Source organism: Planococcus citri, chromosome 3 (assembly GCF_950023065.1).
Source record: "Planococcus citri chromosome 3, ihPlaCitr1.1, whole genome shotgun sequence".
NCBI classification, from domain to species: Eukaryota; Metazoa; Arthropoda; class Insecta; order Hemiptera; family Pseudococcidae; genus Planococcus; species Planococcus citri.
The window spans coordinates 74,064,193-74,072,388 of record NC_088679.1 but is presented as its reverse complement, the minus strand read 5'-3'; positions in this window follow the sequence as shown (position 1 = coordinate 74,072,388).

Sequence of the window (8,196 nt, the reverse complement as noted above, 5' to 3'; positions counted from 1 at the left end):
TCTCGTTTACCGAGTTTACGATTTTGATCTCGGTTTATGGCCATATTTTCAAGTTTTTTTGGATTTTATTTTCAAAATTTTCCATTTGATTTTTTGTTTTAATTTCCATTTTCAGTTTTCTATTTTTTATCTTTAGTTTTTGACTCAGAATCTCAGTTTTCTGTTCCTTTTTCAGAATTTTCAAATTTTATTTCATGCTTTGATTTCCAGTTTTTTGATTCAATTTGATATTAGTTTCAGTTTTCAATTGTGTATAAGCATTTTCGGTTTTATTTTAATTTTTGATCTCATGTTTAGTTTTCAGTTCTAAATTTTACTATCAACTTTTTGTTTTATTTTGTGTAGTTTCTTGATTTTAATTTCAGTTACTTTATTGCTAATTTTTTTTAAAATATAAATTATTTTTTAAAAATGATTTTTACAAAAAAATAACTTTTCAAATTCAAAAATTTTATTCTTTAAAATTGCATTTTCTGGCATAGTTTTGATTCAGCAGTTTTGCCTGCTTACTAGGTACTTCATTGCTAAAATCCTTTTCTAGGTAGGTATCTCTATCTTCTACCTACTGAATTATTGAAAGAAATCACGCAGATTTCTTTTAGAGAGCCCATTGCCTTCTTCACCTATACGTATTATTCCTGAATCACCATCATAAATCGTAGCTCAAATCTCCATTGGCTTTCTTATTGTACATCTTAAAACTTTTCATTTTTTTTTTTTTTTTTTTTTTTCAATCCGACCGTTCAATTTAAATTAATAAAATTCCACTTTCCGCGCCAATATTAATTAAATTTCACTCTAAAATCAAAACATGGAATAAAATAAGTTGGAAAATAAAAAACAAAAAACCACTTAGGCATTTCCATTATTCAACTTGCCGAGTTTCATCATCGAATTTTCCAAATGAAAACCGCTCGAGGGCTGACATCCCCTCACGCCAACCCCTCCAAAGGCGAGCGAATCCCGTTAAATCGACCATTTCTCGAATAGTGCCGAAGAAAAAAAAAATCTACGCAAGAAAAACAAACGATTTTAAAAAATATTTTTCCTTCATCGCTGCTACTACGTAGTACGACAATGCTACAACGGGGTTGTTCTTATACCCTATTTTTGGAAATTTCTACGAGCCATCGACATTGGAAACCTTCATTAAAGAGATTCGTGTAAAAGGAGTATTTAGGATGTTTTTTTTTCTCCTTTTTTTTCCTCTTCTCGAAAAAAAAATAAAATAAATATGACAAAAGACGAAAATCTTGGCCCCGCAGCGAGTGAAAAGCGTGTTGAAAAAGTATTCCATTAACACGACGATGGTATAGAGTTAGCAGTGGCGGGGTACAAAGGGGACACGAAAATCGAGTATTTTTCATCGCTTTTCGTTCATCTGTACCTACGCCTGTTTTTTTTCCTTTCCACTGCAAGGTATATTGTGAGAGAAGAGAAGACATCGCGTGGTAAACCAGGCATAGTATTGCTTTAGAGGAAGAAAAAAATAAGAGGAAATTTTATGCTAAATTCGAACAGGAAGAAACGTATTGCGAACGACAATTTTCTTTGTGTTTTACACGACAACGGAAAGTTATGTTTATGTTCGAGTTAAAAGATAAAAGCTCCAAAAAAAAAAAAAGCTTCGAGCTTCTTATAAGATTTCGCCATCGTTTGACATTTTTTCTTTAAGTACTTCAAAACTAGCTATGGGTACTGGTAAGGTATTAGAAAAAAATCAAATCTTGTTTTTTTCATTTTTACTCGACGTGTTTTTTTTTCTGGTCCATCGCTACCGGTTAAAATTATATGTTTACTTTTATTTCCGTTTATTTGCAAAAAAAATTCTACTCAAATGGAACTGAAATTTTTCTCCGTAAAGACAAAATCGAAACTTTTGACATGAAAATAACAACCGGCGTTTCGACTTCAAAGTATCCGTCAGAGACAGAAAAAAAAACAGGAAATTGATAATATACTTGCAGTTTGTAAAGAACATATAGTTCATAGGTATGTTTTGATGGGTTAACGTTTGGTATTTAGAGTTTTATTCGAAGCAAGAGGGGTTTTGGTGTTCTAATTTACCTAATTTGAGATTTCAAAAGCAAATTGGTATTCGACTGGCTCGAGAGAAATTGTGGAATGTGATTCATTGTGTTGTGGTTTGGTGAAAACGAGTCGTAAAAATGGAGAGTGTTTTGTACGAAAATAAAATAAACGTAGGCAAGAACAAGAATTCCCAAAATTCATTTTTGAACCTTTGTAAAGTGATGCAAATGATTTTAAATTCTGTAATATCGTTTCCATTGAGAATTTAAAAAATGTTAATCAACTTATCCAAAATAGTTTTTTTTTTTTTTTTTTTTTTCCAAGAAATCCAAAAAGAAAGGGACTGATAAGTATTTTAAGCAGGAGAATGATTTCTAAGAGTCAGGCATGCTTGGTACAGTTGGTTCTCAACCAAAAGTAAATGCGATAACTCTAGAAATCTTGAAAATGCAAAAAAAACTGAGCATTTTTTTTAAACTCTTTTTTTATATCTGCTGTCGTGCTGTCTTTTGAGTGATTTGATCCTCTTGTATCTCAATTCTCAATGCTATTTTGCCACCCTCATCCTCATCAAAAAAAAATAGAAAAATTGTCAAACAAAAATAATTTAATTTGTAAAACAACGTTTTCAGAATTGGAAATAAATGGTAACCGATGGAGATGAATCACTAAATCGATTTCAAAAATGATCTGCTCTTGAAGAATGGGCTTCAATTTTTACTGTTTACAGATCTCATCCTTTCGTTAAAATTTTTTGAAAAAAATACACTTTATGTGATTTATTGAACACCCTGTACAAGACGAAATCAAATAAAAATGATTAGAAAATGTATAAATCTTATCATAAAATAAATATACAAACAGCCAAAATAATTTTCTGATCGTACTGTGACCCTCTACCGGGTGGTCCAAAATTTGTTTACAGTGGTACGTAAAACCACTCTGTAAATTGGTTTGGTTTTCAAAAAAATATAATGATCACAAATTGGCACCACTGTATTGCAAAATACATTCCTTAGGTTTACAAACGATGCGTTTTAATATTTTGGCACAATTAATGAAAAATGTTTGAGAAGAAAATATTTTCATTGCAAATTTTCAATCAATTTGGAAAAATGAGAAAGTTTTTTTTTTTTTTTTTTTGAAAATGATGAGGTAAGAAATTCTGTGACACAAAATAATTTGCAAATAATGTTTGCATAACCGACATTTTTTCAAGAGGAGGGCTCATAGAAGGGGCTAATGGGCTATGGAGAGATCACTGGAAGCTTTTTCTCAAAAACTACATTATTTTAGAAGAGTCGTACGCAGAAGTAGATAATTTTTTGATAAAATGGAGTTTTCCATTTTTAGTTTTTTTCTGGGGAGAAGGAGGGGGACTTCCAGCATGATTGCATTTTAAGTTGAAGGAGTAATATTTTCAGAGGATGTTTTTAGGTACCATTAAAATGAACAATTTGTGGTGGTGGGATCGAGCATAATTTTTTTTTTTTTTAATTCACACGTGTCAGGCCTCATTTTTTCAACTTTATTAGTGTACTTATACCTACCAATACATTTCCCATTATCAATCAAGGTAAAAATTTGGAAAGAAAAACTTCTATAAGTACATGTATTATATGTACTATGATTCAATCAATTTGAAAGAATGAGGAATTTTTTTTTTATTTTGAAAATGATGAGGTTAGAAATTCTGACACAAAATTTACAAAAAATGTTTACTGAATTTGATTTAGTTACTGCATTTTTCTTCTAAATTGTTCGTTTTTTTTTCATTTCGAATCCAAGAGAACAATTTTTTTAGTGTACCTAAATAAAATCCAAATCCAGAAAAACATTCGTCCTTTTCTGAAGTTGTCACAAGGAAAGCTTCACAACTCGTTGACTTGAATCCAGCTAAGATTTGGTTCACTGAAAGAGCATGTTATATATCATCGAGACCTCAGAATCAAATTCTCAGCTCCTAGATTCATTTTTAATTGACTGACTGATTTTTCGATTTTTGGTGAATTTTTGAAAATGCAACCAATCACTCGAAACTTCGTCTTAACCCTCTAAAATCGACCTCTGAATCGATTGCCACCATTTCTGGGCCGATCTAGAATCTCCGCAGCAAAAACTGACTTTTTTTCAGTACCTAATTTAAAATCACTCCACAAGGCGTTGTAATCAACTTCAACAGCTGAAAATCCAATCCTATTATAAGTCTGATACTTCGAATCGATTAGGGCTGGTAAATTGCAAATTTGATGAGATGAGTTAAAAAGTTTATTTTTTAACAAAAGATTTTTTAAAAATCAAAATCGTCACTTTTTGTTACATTTCTTAAAATGTTGTCTACTTTCTACGGTCAATAATCCATTTCGCAAACTCCTTGTATAAATCTCTGGTTCGCAGTAAAATTAAGTATGGAAGCTCATGTTTTGCAAATATCTCAAATAAAACTTCTAATATCCTAAAAACAATTCAAATTTCAGCCCTAAGGATCTGTATAGGAGCCCTCTATTCCTCTCCAATAGATAGCATTTATTGTGAAGCAGCACAATTACCACTAGATTTTAGAAGAACTCTCATAACAAACAAATTCATCTCAAATGGATCCACTTACCCTTCCCATCCACTCCAAAACTCAATTAACCCACCCAACCCCCAACATTTTGATCATATACTTAGAAGAACCCATTTCTAATTTCATCACAAATTTGAATGAGCTTCAGTAAATCAATCCTAAAACACTCATCCAAAAACCAATATTATATCCTCTTTGGCTCCTCAGGTCTCCTCAAGTCAATACACAACTTATTAACTACCCAAAAAATAGCCACTCTCCACTTGTAATAAAACAAAACTATCATGAACTCTTTATCAGAATACAAAAAATTCAATCTCTGCTTTACAGATGGATCAAAAATACCAACACTTCATTCAGGGTATGCCTACTCTAGATATTAATGATAAAAGTTCAAATTTTAAAATCAATAACTGCTCTTCAATCTACACTGCCAAACTCACAACTATTTTCCACTGCCTCTGTGATATACTTATTCACTTATGAATCAGAAAATAAGTCTTTCTTAATTCAGAGTGATTCCCTCAGCTCACTAACTGCTATCCAAAATCTATTTTCTGACCCCCCCCCCTAATTCAAAATATTCATAAAACTCTATTTGATTTACAAAATTCAAACTTCTCGATCCAGTTTATGTATGTACTCAGCCATGTTGGAATCACAGGAAATGAAATTGTAGATAAAAATGCAAAATCCGCCACTACCCTTTCTCCTCATCACATTTATCACAGCTGACGACCTTAAATCTATCTTCACCCAAAACACACTTGAGAAATGGCAAAACTTTTGGTCCCTCCAAACATCAAACAAGCTCTTTCACTTTCATCACAAAAAACTACTCAGCCTTGGAAAAACCTATCTCAACTAAATAGACTTGAAGAAATCATTATAACCAGATTGAGAATTGGCCACACAAAAATCACCCACAATCACCTCTATGAAAAGGCCCCAAAACCCACATACTAATTACAAACACCCCAAAACAAATTTTTTAAAAATTCCTAATCTACAAATTTTCAATCATACTTATATGGCATGACTCAAGGGCACATTTTTACAATTGGAAAGAGAAAAATGAAATTTATTGAGTGGATTGAATAACTCGTTTTTTTTTCGGCACAGTATTTTGCTGCAGATACCTATGCAGATAGAAAAGTCAACTTTTGCTGGAGGCTACTGAACAGCTCGAAAATTGTGGAAATTGATTTCTGGGAGGGCAGGGGGGGTTACTTTACGAGGTAGACTAAGTTTAGAGCGTTTTGTTTCAGAAATTGATGAATTTAGAATTTTTTCAAAATTTGAGATTTTTCAACTTGTAAAAAAATACTATTTTCAAGTCGTCTTCTCAGATTTGCGATTCACCAGGGACAAAATTAAGAGGGGGTACGCCCCAAGTTGTGAACTTTGACTGCTGAAAATTAGGTTCCGACTGTTCCGAGGTTTTATGTACCTAGATGGCATGCTCTTTCAGGGAGCTCAATTTTTAGCTTGATCAAAGTTGACGGGTTGTTAAAGTTCTCTTATCAGAAATCTGGCTGAGTTAGAATTTTTTTTCAAATTTTCAGAATGATACAGAGACCACTTGAAATCTCTATAATCTATATTGAACTCTTCGTAAGAAATGAAGCACGTATTACTCGTAATTATTGATTTTGAATCGAAATGAAACCTACTTTTCGAACCACCCTGTACGACACACGTACCATGAAATCATATCCGTACAAAATAGACATTGCATAAACATGCCATAACGATAATCGAGAGCAAACTCGAACAACGTTATTGGAAATTACGACATATCAAAAGGTCTGCTAAAGAATTCCGTTCACTCGGGGGTAAAACCAAAAGCAAGGCACATACGCTATAGAATGCTGCTATACTTATGCCTACATAGAGAAGGGAACAGAAGAGAAGAGCGAGCAAAATATAGCAAGAGCAAGAGCACTCACAGAGCGAAAAAATATGTATGCTCACGCACGTAGCAATCAGTCAAGTTATCTCGACGTATTGTAAACTGCAAAGATGAGCTAGCTCGCTGGTAATTACTTGTCGATGCGAAAGAAAAATTTTCATAGTTGGGTCGGATAGGATAAGATCGGATCGGATGGGTCGACTGGTGGCGTATCAGTATCTGTACACACGTCTACATAGCAGTATACATATGTCGATCATGTTGGCGAAATATGGCGTGTGAAATTTGTCAGTACAAGATGAAAAATCCATTCCTTTCCCATTCGACCGATATATGCCTGCCTTCTCGCTATGGTACGTAATAATATACGTAGGGAAAGTTTAAATAAGTTTTTACGGTTGTCCGTGTGCAGGGTACGAATGTGTGCCAGTGTATTATACGAGTACGTCGTACAATCTACCATTCCCAGCAGATAGATTTTTGTCGATGTTTTCCTCATCGTCTTTTTGACTCGTAGATGTGAGATGAGTGTAAGTGAGAAAGAGAGAGATGGAGAACTTACATACGTGTGTACTACACAAGTGTATTGTACCTCTATACGAGTATACCAGCAAGACATGGGGCAAGGTGAAATAAAGTGAGAGATACGACGAAGCAAAGTATAGACGAGCTAGAGTGAGTAAGAAGCAAGTTAACGACGACGGATTATTTTCATCGGATGTCAACGTTTGTTATAGCGAGAGTTTCCCCTTTGTCGTTGTCTATATGCTCCTTGATCTTGGTTGTTTCGAAATAAACTTTTTAACTAGAACGATTATGTACCATGATACAAAAGAATATACGCTGTTTTACTTACTCTATACCTTCTACCTACGAAGTATATAAGGTACCTACTGCAAAAAAAAAAAGAGGGTGTTTGGGTAAACAGGGTGTTTGAGGGGGTGTTCATTTTTGTAACTGTGTTCAAACTACCTACCTATATTTACTCGTAAAAGTATACGTGTTGTGTAGGTTGTTACATTCTAAAATGTAATTACGCCAAGGCTTTAATTTTTTTTCCACCGGCGAGTTTTTCTTTATTCTTCGTCGTCTTCTCATCGTCGACTTACGTTAGAGCTATACGGTTTTTTTTGTTTTTGCTGTTTTTTTGCATTTAATAAAAACAGATAACAGAAGAAAGAGTTAATTCGGTAATTTATAGCTTTTAACATCTGTTTTAAACTGCTTTTCTAGACATCTTTTTCAGAGGTGAAAATTACCTTGAAGGTAATTTTAAACTTACCGGAGGTCGTTATTATGTAAAATAAAGTAGTTACGCCGCGTGGTTTTTTTTCCTACTTCTTCTCTGCTTCCATCTTCGCTTCGCGTTCGTATCGTTCGTCTCTTTTTGCGAGCAAAAAATTGCGTGTATTTCATACTCTTAGGTATAGGTACCTCGAGCTCGCGACACGATCTATGGTGACTGAGAAAGCAGTGCGGAGCGAGAAAGATATACGAATAACTCGGTGTTATAATTTCGCTGTACAAAAAAACTTTTTTCTTCGTGTCAAATCGTGTATATTTTCCTACTGGAGAAAGATGTGTTTCTCCCTCTTACTCTCTCTCTCTCTCTAGAGGTGGTGTTTTTTTCTCATCTTTTGAGTGTATATTTTTCTGCGATGATAATGAAGCTGAAGCTGATGCT